Raw genomic sequence first — 15,747 nt, 5'->3', positions numbered from 1 at the left:
AAATACACTCTTGAGAACCACTAGTAGAAATAAAAATAGGTGAAGATAAACAAGAAGTAAAAATAAAATAATAAAACAATAAAATAAACATAACAATTTTGTAAAATTGTCACTTCTTTGACTATTTAAATATTAGCTCTGAAGTAATAGCAAGATTGCTTAATTACATCCCCGACCAAATCCGTACTTGAATCACTTGACAAGATGTATTCAACTCATTTGTGTCACAATCAGATACAGTATATAGATTAGAGGTAATATATATATATATATATATATATATATATATATATATATATGAGAAGGTTGTTAATTATAATGTACTTGGTGGCTTTAAAATCAAGCTTCATTCTTGTAAAGTTCGGCCTTCGGTGACTGACTTTTAAATCGTCATGATATCATATTTCCTGACTGATTCCTACATAAATATTTTATCTGTTACCTATCTAAACGTTCTAGTCCTTGATGAGGGTGCTTAGTTCCCGGGGTTCCTGTGTTTGGTCATAAAGGCCCCAAACCTGTCCTGCAGTCACTGCTTTTATTGCCTCTTACAACCGACGTTTACAGCTTCTTACACACCCTCCCACCCACATGCATCACACCACCTCACCCTTGCTGACCCCTCAACCCTGATGCGTGTCACTCAAGGTGGTGACAGTCAGAGATGGCACTGCCGACACGAGGGCACTCAAGCAGGAAGCATTTGTCTTTGGCCTCCTGCTTTCTCTGTCTCTTTCTCCGCGGCCTTTGCAGACTGTCGCTATGTGACCCATTGACCCGTGACTTGATTGGTCCCTGACAGCCATCGAAGCACTTTCGCATTGACAGCTACAAGACAATATGTATACCCTTCTGTATGTTAAAGTACCCTTAAGAAATTGGTCATTCTGGTATTCTGACCTCATGCTGGCCGAGCTGCTCTAAAGGTATAACCTAGAATTTATTTTTGTACTCCCTTTATGTTCTTTGCCTCGTGTTTGTTATGTTATATGGCCAAGCAACCCATCATAACTCAAATTACAGGTCTATAATGATCAGGAAGAGAAACTTAATATTAAGGTTCAAAATTCTTGAACCTTCAGTTCAGTGAATCGCAACATTGCTTCAAACACAGCCACATCTCCTGCGAAGTTCACATTTTCATGGCCCACGTCCCTGCGAAGCGCTTATCTGCGCGATTTCAAAACCGTGTTACCACAGATGTCTCTGTGTTATATTTAGCTCTCTGGGGCAGCGGCACTTTCAGCTGTCTGCCGCTGACACAGGAAACCGAAAAATAAGTTTCCGAGGTGATGAGAATGGAAACAAACCACCTCTTACAAGTCAGTGTCAGATTTTGCTGATAAAATATTGTGTCACAAAATGTGCAGATGTTATGGGATAAAAGTCTTAAAAAAGATTTTGCGGTCGAATCTTAAGGGTTATCAGTAAATGGTTGGTGGTTTGTTGTCATACTGAAACCGAACATGTCAAAGTACCATTTGACTCATCTGTTTATTCAAATCACATGTGGATGTTAAAATCTGAAAATCACTTATTTTATATTTTTCGTCCCACCAGCTGAATACTCACCGGTCTCACATGGGCAGTAAAAGTATTTGTGTGCGTACGTGCATGTGCGGGTGTGCACTCAGGATGTTTTCACAGCACTCACTTTTGACAGGGGTGATTTACATCCTCTTAGACCTGCTTATTGAGGAGCGAGAGACGTCGCGCGCACACACACACAAACCGCGCCGCACAGACCAGAGAGCGGAAGACGTGCTCAGCAAGAAAACAGGTTGATGATCAAACTGGTTTAACAGAGGCCTTATGATGTTTGTGCAGAGATCTTGTCCTAGAAATCTGTTTCACATACTCAACCCTGACGGCACTTCCGCTGAACTCTGAATGTGAGGGTGATGGATATTTCAGAAGTCGGCGGCGTCCTGTCATACAAACATTCTGTTTCTTTAAAGACCGGATTCTTGGGACCAGATTAAGACTCTTCCTGAGGCCATATTTCATGTTGATAGCGCTGCAATACATTTAAAAGCCCACACCTTGACATATCATGAATAATAAACCTCTGACTTTGTTTTTCCAGTAACATAACGCCATCGCAGCTGCATAGGTTAATGCTTAATGAGTTAACTGAGGAAGTTTGGTATCATTTCCTCCTCAAATCTCATAATTGCTGAATTGCGGAAACGGAAAATATAAATGTAGATTATAAGAAGCTAACAAGGAGTTTCGTTTGACATGTATTAACCTTCGCCGCTCCGTTGTCACGTTTCGTTTGTAAACGATTAGTGAACATGATCGGAACATTTTATGTAATTTGTGCTGATAACGTTTAAAGCGTTGTCATTTTATTTAAGTGTATTTATTAAGTTAAATACAACAATAATATTCTGGCTAACCCGAATTGACAAGTCTTTGTTGAGTTATACATTGGACTAAAATGACATTTCAAGTCAAAATCAAACTCAGCTTTGTTGTTAGTTCTGCCCTATGTGCAGCATAAAGCCTACATAGTGTTGAAACTGCATTACTCTAAGACCCACGGTGCAACAAGTTAAGCAGTAAACTAGAAATATAAACATCTGAGATAAAAAAAAAAAAAGTCAATAAATATAAATATAAAAACTAAGGGACATAACAGATTGAAGTCAGTCCAGTGTTGCATGAAGTGGCTGGTGCAGCTCCTCCTGAGGTGCAAAATCAGATATAAAAGAAGTAATGGCAGGTCTGCTGTGTTGTTTTAAAGGCCGTCACACACCAAGCTGCTGGCTGGCTGATGTTTGGCATGAGTGTTTGCGACTCTAGTTTTTGCAAAGAGACCAGGCGCCGGTCCTCTCTGCAGAATTTCAAACGACTGAGCAAGTTCAGTGTGAGCGCTCACTCTGACTGGGAACTAGTGCACAAGAGGAAGCAACAAATGTTATAAACATTCAAATTCACAATTCTTTTCACAATCTTGGCAAGATCATCTGTAACGAATCAAACAGACTCTGTGCGACAGTTTGTAGTTTCTCAGCTAGTCCCAGCTCTTCCGGTTTTGAATGAGGAATACAGACTACTGCCACCTGCTGGTATGGAGTCGTATCTTCCTTCGTAGGCGTACAACACACAACATGAGCTAGCTGATTGTTGGCTGTGGTATTTCAGCTGTGTTCAACAGCATATTTTATTGGTCCACACGTTCAGCCTTCGTTGCCACTTTAAAATGCATTTTGACAATTTGTGTAATTTCCGATAAGTGCACTTTACATGTAATCAAAATGAAGGCCATCAAGGTGAAACTATCCCAATGTATGAGCTGTTATCCCCATTTTAACTATCATGTCTCATGCCTGTATGTGACAGTTCGAGTTTGCCCATTCAACACACTTAAGCACTTGATGCCTGTAGACATGGTCCTATGGCGTGCCAAACTATTTAGGAGACATCATCTTATGTGCTAATTGGATTATGGCTTAAGGCCAATTATAAAGCATGGATATGTCCCATTAGTGTGTAGTAGACCTGTGCAAGGGCCACTTTTGTTCACATACTAGTCAGTCACTAAGCTAGGAAACTGGTTGGTAATGATGAATTCTAGCGTCATAGTACACGTATTTGTTCCTTTGCTTGTGTGAATGTGTGCATCTGAAGACTTCTCTCTGTGTTTTACCCCCTTTCTCCCCCGGCTGTTCTCCAGCTCAGGTGAAAAGGATCCTGGGAACAGCCAGGTTCCAGCTTCACAAAAGCCTCTCACTGCTCACGTCTTACAATGGAACAAAGATTGTCTCAGTGTTGGGGATGCTTTCGGGAAACCCAACCCAAACCATAATGGCCACAATTTGACAACTGGGAACTAATAGTAGACTGGGAGAGAGGATTTGCTGTACAAGCCTGGGAGAGTTTTACACTTAACTCGTGTTAATATCATAAAATAAATAGTGTGGTAGCCTCTCTGCAACAAACTGCACAACACACTACTGTACAGTTATTGATCAGCTTAAGCAGGGACTGGTCTAAATTATGGTGGTGGTATAACATATGGTGACATATATGACGATCTTCTACAATTATTTTATCGTTTACTATTTGCTTTTTGATCATTAAGTCAATCCCGACGATTTTGTGTTGCTGTTTTGTCAAACTTTCACTGAATTTCCCACAGGGTTCCAAACGTATTGTGTAATAACATTAATAATTAAATAAAATCACCCATTATTCATAGTGTTGTTCTTTAAAATCTTCAATAAAAACAAGTCAGCGTGGTCAGACGTGACCGTATTTCAAACCATTTGGTCTTATCATTTTATACACATTTAGAATTTGTCAGAACTCGCTTTAAATATAGTATTCATCATACACTGGGCTGTCTCTGCAGGAGGATAATTTAGTGTTGCACATGTAACACAAATAGCAGGCTGTGAAAAGCCAGAGAGAGGACTACAACCTCTTTGCTATACGCTCACCTTCCTACCTCCGGTCAGTCGTGCTTTTAAGTGGTATGTTAAGGATATCCAAAGCGATCTGACCGGTAGTTTGTACTAAGTATAAAGCCAGCTTACAATTAAGAATCACAACAGCTTGTGCATATTAGAACATCTCCCACATTTCATCAAGGTATACAACTTCTCTCATCTCTCCATGCTCTGCAATATAAAGCCATTTAAACCATGCTTGCACTGTTTGTAATATCCACAAGTGTAACAGTATATCTTGGTATACCATGCCAACATTGTAGACAATGCCTCAGCATAACAAGGCATTGGTATACCACAGCTGAGTATAGCATAACCTTTTAAGAGAAGGAGCACTTCCTTTTGGTGTCATTCCCTAAAATCCAACACCTCAGACCAGGCACTGACTTCTGCTACGTGATATGCCAAGAGAGGAGAGGCGAGTTAAGTCGGACTTGAAGCCACAGTATCAAACCGGTGATTTATTTTAGCAAAAAAAAAAAAAAAAACTCAACAGTATCAGATTATGTAAATCAAGAGAAAACAGATGGTAAGAGCAAACAGGAGTCATGGTTTAAAAAAAAAAAAAAAAGCAGGTGATGAAAGACAGAATGTGCATTATTCACAGGGTGTGACACCACAACACAGACTCCAATGGTAAACATGTGTGGTGGTGGTTTGGGGGCCAAGTGGCGGCGCCCCCCCCCCGACTCCCAAACAAGATATCTAGTTTTTGGATCAGAACGTAAAGGCCAGTATCTCTGTTTTGCCACTGGTTTTAACTCATTGTGAAAATTTACTTGTCTTGCATCCATCAGAGTGGACCAAGAGATGAACATGTTCAGGTTCTCAGTGCTCACTAGATCGTGTTCATCAAATTTAAGGGCTATAATATAAAAAATGTGTTTTCTATGCTGTGTCTTTCCTTTTGTGTTATCAGATTCCCTACAAGCAAAGTTCAATTTGGTAAAAGCTGTGCTGTGAAGTGAATTCTACCCATAAATCTCAGTTAAATCCTCATGTTTTGATCATAATCTGAGCAACAAAGGACAAACCAGGCACTGCTATAATCTAACAAAACTGGGCTGCCCCCCTGCTGATGTCTTTATTAGATAAAACTCCACTTTTGTAGTGCAATGTGTTTTAGATTATTTTTTTATTAAATGGTGAATTTCTCCTGTTATCAATAATATCTTCTAATAACATCATGGTGACAAATCATGGAGCTTAATGGTTTAATGCCATTATAACTTACGCTTTGACGTGGTTTATCAGAAGTGAAACTATAATATAACTTTTTTCCAAAGGCCTGAACAATGTCCTAATCACATGGGCTACCTATCTATTCGGGGGAGATTACTGTCCATGATCGTGATTTAACCCAAACAGCTCAGCTTTCATAGTAAATTATGGATGGTTTCTGACATTTTAGGTAGTTAATATAATGCTGATGCATGTTCAATCTTTCTGACGAGTTTTGTTTTAGTTTGTTAAATGACGCTATAGAAACAGGATGTGACCTCATGATGACTACCAGTTGCCATGCCAGCCGCTCCGTAAAGAGGTCCCGTAGGACCATGAGAGTAGGAAAACATAAATAACTAAATAAGTACAGTGTATAATCCACAATTTCCTTGTAACTGGTGGAGCAGAACATAGTTTCGATTCAAAGAAAACGTAAGTGAGATGGCATTGTCTATATTTATATATAGTCTATGGTTTGCGGAAAGCAGTAATGCAGGCGAGGAAGAGTCTTCTTTTCACTTTGAAAACTCTCTGCACATGCCCAGACCAATCATGCTATTGACAAAAAGGGAAGTCAGCTGCATCAAAAGTAAAGAGTCACATGATGGGACGTTAGAGCTGAATCATTCACCGATTTTATATCAGCGTTGCAAACCAATAAACATTTGTCATGGTTAGAGAAGCCCCCGAATGAAAGACAACTCTGTCCCCTGGCACAACAGACAGGTTCCATTTAAATAAATGAAACAAACGCATTTCTTACAGGGATTAAATGGATTGCTTAAATGGTTCCTGTGCCATTCTACTAATGCTTGAATGACTTCATCAAGCCAGGATCTAAAGCTCCTGGATTCAACCCTAGCTACTGCAATAAACAAGTACATATAGGCACCATATCTGACTGTCTGCCTGTCATTCATGGGGTTTACCTGCCAGTCTGTCTGTCTCTCTGTGTGGGTGTGGTCACGCCTGTCTGAAGTTTCTGAGGCTCGGCGCAGAGCATTGTACAAAGTGACAACCCCATCAAAGAGACCGGGCCTGCATAAAAGGACATTTTATGACTCTGCCCTTCAAAAGAACAGTTTGAGGAGTTCAAAGCGCACACACAGGGAGAGGCAGGCTGTGGATGGAAAGTTCCAGCAGTGAGACGGTGGAAGAGAAAAAGGGGAAAAGTGAGAAAGAAACATAAAAGGGCAAAGAGAGGAAAAACCCTCAAAAGCAATTTGATATCTCTCATCAGAGCGCGATACTAAACTGGCTCACTTTGCATTTCCAGCCCGATGCTAAATCTCCAACATGAGGTTGTCATTCTCTCCACGGCCGACGGACATCAAGCCCGGCTGCGTGTTTGATCGATCTCGACCGGTTTGCACGTGTGTTTTTAGGGCACACACCTTCCAGCCATATGCAAGGGATTACTTCAGAAGACAGGAAATGTCATTTTGTGATTTACAGTGAGGTATTGATGTTTGCTTGAAACAGGAACAATGGTCAGCGCTGATGGAGTGCCCTTTTGTATGCCGGTCCGCTATTGTGCAAAGATTTAAAGTCTGGGCCAAATCATCTGGCACAAAGGCAGACGCAGACAGACACCTATTGTGTTTTTAATTAATGGCTGCAAATCAAAGTTGTTAAGCTGGATTTTTTTTTCTTCGACATGCTTGCAATACATAAAAAACTAGCTCATGGCGATGACTGATAACAGACTAATGAAGAAATCCAATAAAAGGTGATTCTTTTTTTATTTTGTTTCCAAAAGACAAATAATGACTTCACCGATGCACATGTACTGGTTTACTTATGTTGGACCCTAGATTATAGAGGGGCAGAGGTCAAACATATTCAATAACATCACATTTGGACTTTTTTTTTTGCATATTATAATATTTGGTGCATTTTGGTCAGGGTTACAACTGAGGTCTTCTTGCCTCAGTGGTGCAGAGTTGAGCTGCTGCTGGTCATTATGCTGGGGCTGGGCTGCTATCTCACCTGCATCTCATCGTCCAGTCAAGCTGTTCTCTACTAAAGAACTTTCTACTCTCCCACTCAAGGCCAGTTCTTCAGTTACCTCTGTGGTAGTTACATGTGAACCAGCAATGATGTTTAGTCTGTTCTGAAGTGCTCTATATGCCTTCTCTGTTTGCTACAGATGCAGCCAGCTTTCTTGCCCGCCTGCTCCTGCGGATCCTTTATTTCTTTTTGGAACTCAGCTCCAGCTTTTTGTAGAACTTCACTCATTAAGGTTTTGTGCCTGAACACTTGAGTCCTGCGTCTGGGTCCTTTTCCTTGAGTTGTCTACATCATAACAAAGGAACACATTGACACCAACTCAGAGACACAGGGTCAGAGTCATAGACAGTATGAAGATGTGCGGAACAGCTCCTCAAAAGTGAAGCCAAAGCAAGTAAAGCTTCCCCTGGTGTCTGGCTGCAGTATAGGTCATGAGCTCCACCCCCTCCATGTTGGTGGATGTGACTTGGGCCAAAGTAAAACACTAAAATACACATCAAAAATAATAATTTCAAGGAGGTTTTCTGTCATTTTATGTAGTTAATATAATGATGCATGTTCAAGTGCCAATTGTTTGGATAAGTTTCGTTTCAGTTAGTTATTTGATGCTATAGAAACGGGATGCGACATAATGGCGACTACCGCTATGCCAACAGCTCCGTGAAGCAGTCCCGAAGGGCCATGAGAGTTGGGGAAAAAAATAACTATATAAGTACAGTGTATAATCCAACATTTCCTTGTAACTGGTGGAGGTGGAGCGGAGCGCAGTATTAAACGAAAACTTGAGTCTGGCGGAAGTGTAGGCTGGTCATCGATATCGCAGCTCCGCATGGCTCCCCATGGCTCCACATGGCTCCACTCTCGGGTCCGTACCGAGCAGACTCTGGCTGCAAACTCGCAAGACAGCGCCGCCCATATCCCCAGGAAAATAGCGTCAGTTTGGCCAATGCAGGGAAGTTGTCCATATTTATATAGTCTATGGTCAGGGCTCATTCTTCATTCATGATGGGAAAAAAAAGACACCTTTTAGTTTCAGTGTTGAATGCGGACAGTCTCCAAGCAAGTTCTTTGGGGTCCCATGGAAAAAAATTGAGAAAGGGGGCACCACATATGGCAACTTTATTTTGCAACCAAAAAAACCTATGAAGGCTCTCCAGTGCATTGAATACTCGTGCACTAAGCTATACTGTTATGTTCTATACACAATAGGTCAAACATCAAGTCTGAAGTGATTAAAATGCAGCCCAGCACACATATATGCACACACGTTTTATTTTTTTCATTCTTTGTGTGAGTGTGTGTGTATAACTGGGTGTGTTGCTCTGGTGGTGGTGATTATAGGTGGAGGTGTGGGGTGTATGGTGTTGGAAGTGGCAACCCTGCCCTCACCTCCCTGACTAATCCCCCCAATAACAAAGGCCTGCTTCTCTGCTCTGCTGGACTCTGAGCCCTGCCGGACTCTGCCTCGGCCTCCGGGCCCACAAAACCTGCTGTTTACAATTTCCCTGCTTTAAATGTTGCTTCGAGAGAGAGAGAGAAAAAAAGGGTGTGTTAGGGGTTTAGAGAGATGGGGAGAGAGAGAGAGAGAGAGAGAGACAGAGAGAGGCAGAGAGGACACAAAGGTGCCGTTTTGTCCTGCGAGAACAAGGGGGCTATTACACGAGAGATGCAGGGAGGAAGGAAGGAAGAATCAAGGAGGGGGGGGGGGGGTGGGTGGTAGAGGAGGAGGAGGGGGAGGAGGAGGAAGAGGAGGAGAAGGCCCCGTTGAGGATTAGCTGACCAGCTGCTCCCTTGGGGACCAGACATGAGCGACAGTTTTATTCGGACAGGAAGTGCGAGTCCAGGGAGCTGTGAAGAAGAGACGGGAAGAATAACAGAAGTAGGACAAACATTGAAAAAGCAGAGGAATAACAGAAGAATGCATGTAAAAAAAAATTTTATTATTTTATTTTACTGTCTTCCATCTATTTTTATGTGCAACTGAACCACTGTGACCAAGCAATTTCCTATGTGGATCAGTAAAGTCTATCTAAACCTGAGTCTAAGTCATCTAAGGTGTCCACACTAGCAGGTCCACAGTGGCCCACCACACATTCATAAAGCAGTAAAATGTCGCAAATTTTCTTTTTTGATATTCAGCAGGTTAAACGCAAATAAAGGTATTTTCATGCCCTACAAAATCTCTACAAAATGACACGAATCAATAAAGCCATTGTAGTGCATTTCACTGCTGCATTGTTGCTTTAGTATGTGATTTTTCTCTGTTCTGACCCAGGTGTACAGTATCCTCTTTTTTTTATCAGTCTCTGTGGAGACAGAGAGCACATTACATGCAACAAGAACCACCGCACTTGAATGGGAGGAAGATATTTTCACTCGGGTCCACTCTATTGACTCAGATAACTTTTAGTTTAAGTTTCAGTTTCATTAATCAGAACAGGGCAAATCCCAGAATGATTCCCAGATCCTATCTTATCAACATTTTATTGCAGCAAGAGTCTATGTATTAACCTGCAGTGTTCTCAAAGCATTGTCCAGCTTCTTACGCTTTCTTCTATATTGACGTCACATCACTTTATTATTTTATTTAAGAGGAAAGAAGAAGTCAGTGAGTTTGTTCTAGTTTGTTTCTTTCTTTCGTAGCCAACATAAGGTAGGTTGATGGGGAGAAGCGTTACGAGTGCTTCAGGACATATGTACCAAAGTTTGACCAATTGTTGTGTCACATCAGTCCTCTTATAGAATACAGGAAAACAGATATGGCTCCTATCCCAAACAAGTATCTGTTTAATTTTCCTGGAACATGAGCAGATGACAAAATACAAAAGTTACAAAAGCATAATTTGGCCTTCGTGCTTATTTTGTTATTATTATTATTTTTTCAGTGCATATAATCAAAAAAAGCTCAACTTATCTGAGCTTTTCTTCAATTATTCCTGAATTTTCACATAGTGGTGTCTCATATGAGGAAAACTGAGATTATAAAAATGAGCCGTGTGTCAGTAAAGAGATAATCATTGATTCTGAGTACAATACTCTCTAGTCTGTAGCACCTGTATTCAGTATGTGGACTTTAACGGATCACATTCATTAACAGCTGTTGGCTGTAATGTGTTGTTGGCCAGCTGAATAAGATGGTTGAAGAAAACAAATTAAAAGAAATTAAAAATGATGCCGCTCACAGCAGATGTTGTTTGGTATAACTTTCATTTGCTGCTCATTTTTCATTTGACACTCTACTGCTGCCAACAAGTTGGAAACTGAATGGTTCTAGAGTTGTAACGTTCACGAACGAACCGTATCTATTGACCGTCTCTTTAAAAAGAATGATAGGAACTGAGTCGCAGTTGCGCGATTCCCTTTTTCTCTGTGCACCGAAGCTTCTGCTTTGCTTTGAGATGGTGTTGGTGACGGAGTTATGGTATAGTGGTGAGCATAGGAGTGTATCCGGGTTTGATTCGGCGGTAAATAACGATAAATCTGAAATATATATATATAGACTCAGATATCCCACCAAGAAACTATGTATTGGTGGGATGTCTAATTTCAAATCATTTTCATCCAAATCTATCACAGTGCTTATTTCAAGGATAAAATAAGTTACCTCCAGATTGGTATCTTAAAAATAAATAAAAATCAAAATGATCCAGTCTTTTGAACAGCTCTTTGAAAGGAACGGATCCACAAAGAGTCACAAATCCCATCTCTACTAAGTAGAGTATTTAGAAGTGGACTTCTATTTCAAACTTTAAATATGTTCACCTCTGTTGCTGTCCGCTGTCATTTGACACGACTATGGAAAAGAAAACGTGAAGTGAGGCGTGTTTGGCCTTTGGTTAAGCATTTGTCTCAAAAGCAGAAAAAACATCAAGGTTAGCGTCAATCAAATGAATGTTCTGGTCTCCTCAAAGTCAGATAAACAACATATTACATGCTTACTTTCTACGCTGCAGCATAAAAGGCATACCTGTGTGTTCAGTATGGATTAACGGTGTGTAACAGTGACCAATGAGTGTTACATGTCCTACAAATAGAAATACATGGGAGCTTAAATAATATCAGTACTTAATGCATGTGTATCCCACCTAAATTTCCACTGAAAAGCTTCTTGTGCATATACCTCTCTAAAACTATTTGTCAGCCTCTTTGCATCTGATCCTTTGACATGTGTGGATCATGTTACATTTGCACTTTGGAAGTTTGAGACTCTTTTCCTGACAAGTCGTTAGTCACATTCGGAAATTCTGTTTTTCATCTCAAGTAACTCACATTTACCACCGTTACATTAACCTGCCCATATGATCACCTTATCCCGAACAATCCAAACTATCCCTTTAAAATATGTTTAGTTTTTGCACAGAAATGTGTCCCTGTGGACCACAGAGACAGGATGAGTGTGGTGGTGGTTTACAGCCCACAGAAGCTGTACATCTCTTTACAATGAGCCACTAGTATTGATATCTCCATCAGCTCAATGAGACAGCAGGAAGCGCAGACGCACCGTCCTCCATGGGGCACGAGACATAAAGAAGCCATCCGACAGGAAACATTAACACAACCCCCGTAGTAGCAAAAACTGATTGAAATTTCAAATCCCCAAAAGAAAACCTGGCAAGCCCAAAGAGAAGAGGATGCAAGGAGAGCTTTTTCCTTCCCTCCTTCTCCTCTGCCTTTCTGTCTTTCTTTCTCCATATGGCAGCCATTTGTCTGGAGGAGGTCTGTCAGACATAAATAACAGGTTATGAAAAAAACAGAAGGGGGGGGGGGCACTTGCTTTCTTCCTGAGGGACGGGTTCTCCAGAGGCCCAATGTCCTTCATAGTAAAACAGCAAAAGAGTGAGGCACAAGGAGAGAAAGAGTGAGACGGATTAAATCAGAGAGACAAAATGCAAACTTTTAGCAAGGACAGAGGTCAGCGTGTTTTCTGCAGAAAAGCAGAGAGATCTCAGCGTTTTTTATCCTCTTTCATAGAACTGTCAGAAGTTTTGAATCACTCACCTGGTGAAATTTGATTAATTGACCAATCAGTGCAGCAGGAAGACGAAGAGCCTGGAAGAAAGAGAAAGTGAAGGGAAGAAAGAGTAAGAGGAGGGTGTCTTCTGAAAGGAAGATTAAGTACAAGGCAAAGAACATTAAGGCCTTCTCAAGTTTGTGTGCGCTGATTTTCATCTGAAACCAATTAGTTCCAAACCACGAAGACAACACCAAGCCTAGTTTTTAAAAACATCCTCCCTCTCCCCTCTCCTCATCTTCCCCTCCCCTCCTGTCCATTCATGTGTCAGGCTCTGCAGCTCTCTGCTGGGTCTAGACTCCTATGTGTGCATGCATGCAAGCATATGTGTGTGTGTGTGCGTGCGCGTGCGTGCACTTAAAGGCATCGTGATTAACATTCGCCCCAATTCGCTGAGGGACACGCATTCTAAGCCCTTCCTTCCTGCTCCGAGTGGAATTCTCATTAGCTGATAACTACTTTTCAAGAGACTGCTGCATTCCTCTGCTGGATACCAGGGGCCTTACAGGACTCCAGAACACACACACACAATACACACACACATGCATGCACACACACACACACAGGCTTATGCATGCACACACACACAGTCATGCACAAGATCCAAAACCATAGATCCAAGCAAGCATTGTCAAACTCAGAGAGAGACAAAAACGGATGCATTTTGATCATGGATTTGTTTCATTTCAGTTTCACAGCTGCATTCTGTCCTAACTTCTCATAACTTCTCTTGCCACCCAAAAGCTTCCACAAATACCTACTGGTAGACAGGCAGTAATAATTTCTGATATCTTCTTGCATTGTTCTCGCTTCCTGAGCCAGAGGACAAGAGCACTTCCCTTATTAGATTCGAACCAGAAGTTTCTGGTGTCTGTTAGCACTGAAACCAAATGCTCTTCAGCATCTTTCACTCACTTCCCAGGTGGGGAAGTGAGAGAGAGAAAGAGAGAAAGAGAGGAAGAGAGAGAGAGAGGTGAGTGCGTCTGCTTTTAAGCGGGGGCGGACAGATGAGAGACAGGGGTACCTGGCGCTCAGCTTTCTCATCGTCATCACACCTGATTTGGTTTCATGAACTTTGGGGAGAGCGGCATAAGATATTGACTACATTCAGGAGAATAGGGCATTTATAATACCTTTGGGGGCATGAAACCTGTTGACGGGGAATTAAGAAACATCTTAGAAGGGATGTGGGGAACCACATCCACTTAAAAAGAGAAACTTGGATCCTTAGCCTGCAGTGTCTGGCCAGAGTGTAAATGTGCAAAGGGTGCTCGGATAGGGATTAGTCAACAAATGAGCAGCTGTCTCATATTCATCTTGCGCTGCGCATGCAAGCTCACTTCCTTTGCCTTTGCCGTCTGACTTTTTGCCTCACAAAAACATCTGCATGCACAGTCCACAAACTCTGAGACCCCGAGAGACACAATAGACGATAGAAGATCATCGAAACCAGAAAAATGAAGAGCAGACAGAGCATTACTCTAAATCTTTACCATAGCGCTGCATAATTAGAAGAAAAGGTGTTGAAATATCATTCTGGAGAGCATGGGGCAGTCATCATTTTGTCCGCGACGCTTTCCACAGAAGCCTGTGTCTTTAATAAGTTCCTCATATATTGCGTAATTTCTTAAAAGCTTCCAACCTTTTTTTTTTTTAATAGATCATTATTTTACTCTGTTGTCCTGCATGTCTTTCAAGAGCCCAGAACATTTTTAATTCTCAGTTCTTGCCTGCAGATAAGTCTCAGTTTCTCTTTGTGTGATTGCTCTTGTCTACCTGTTGGACTGTGTTCTCTAATAGCTCAGTGTTGCCACCCACTTAGCTCTCATTCAGTCATTTGTCTGGCTCCTCACCCTCCCCAGGAACACTTCCCCTCAGCCTGTAAAATGATCACCGGATGGCTACTTGATTTCCCTCTCTCTCTCTACTCTCCTTTCCTTACTTCCTCTCATGTCCTCCAGTCTTATTTTCACTTTCTCTACTGCTCGCCCCCACCCCCCTTTTAACCTTAATTCTCTCAGTCCTCCCTTCTACCTCCCCTCCACCCTCCTCCTCCTCCTTCATCATTCTGTCTTATTTCCGTTGCTCCTTTCCTCCCTAAAATGGATGCTGTTCCCTGGGGAGTGGTCAGCAGAGAACAGAGGAAGCAGGAGGAGGCACTTACCGTAGAGCTAAACACTGATGCTCCTTAAATGAAGGCTGTTAATTCAGGAAGGTATTAGGTGTTGGCAGTTAAGGATGATGAGACGGGCGCTGGAATGGCTCTAAGATGATTTCCTGTCTCTTAATTAAAACTGATTAACACCATTTGTTGTATTCAGCTTGATTAAGCCTCCACAACAGTAAAAAAGTATGAACGCTGGTTCATATGTTTGCCTTTTTCAAATCGTCTTTTCATCTTTTCTTTTGGTCAGTGTTTGGTTGTAAACAACTACTACTGTTTGTACTCCACATTTGTTGTCAATACTTTTATGACAAGTTGATCTATGTGAGTTCAGGCACTGTGCAGCATTTTACCGGTACTGTAATGACATTGTATTCAGATACATAAACTTTGACATGGAGTTGGTGCCTCTTTTGCAGCTATGACAGCTTCCACTCTTCTACTCGCAATCTCCATTCCACTTCATTCCAAAGGTGCTCAAAAAAGGGAAAAAGGACCTTCCTCAAACTGTTGCCGCAAGGCTGGAAGCATTGTCCAAAAGCATTAAGACTACCCTTCCCTTGAGAACAAAGGACCAAACCCAAACCCTGAAAAACCAAGCCCTATACTATTATCCTTCCTCCATCAAACTTCACAGTTGGCACAATCCAGTCAGGCAGGTAAAGCTCTCCCGACATCCGCCAAACCCAGACTCGCCCATTTGACGGCTAAGCGGAGAATGCGTGATTCATCACTGCTCCACCCGACAATTGGTATTGGACTTGGTGATGTGAGGCTCGCATGCAACTGCTCAGCCATGGAGACCCATTTTAATTTTTGTTGTTGTTGTTGTTGTTGTGTGTTCTTACAGTATTGCCAGTGGAAGATGGGAGCTATGGAAT

Source organism: Chelon labrosus (genome assembly GCF_963514085.1).
Source record: "Chelon labrosus genome assembly, chromosome: 17".
NCBI classification, from domain to species: Eukaryota; Metazoa; Chordata; class Actinopteri; order Mugiliformes; family Mugilidae; genus Chelon; species Chelon labrosus.
The sequence above is the reverse complement of the archived record's forward strand: the minus strand, read 5'-3'. Positions refer to the sequence as shown.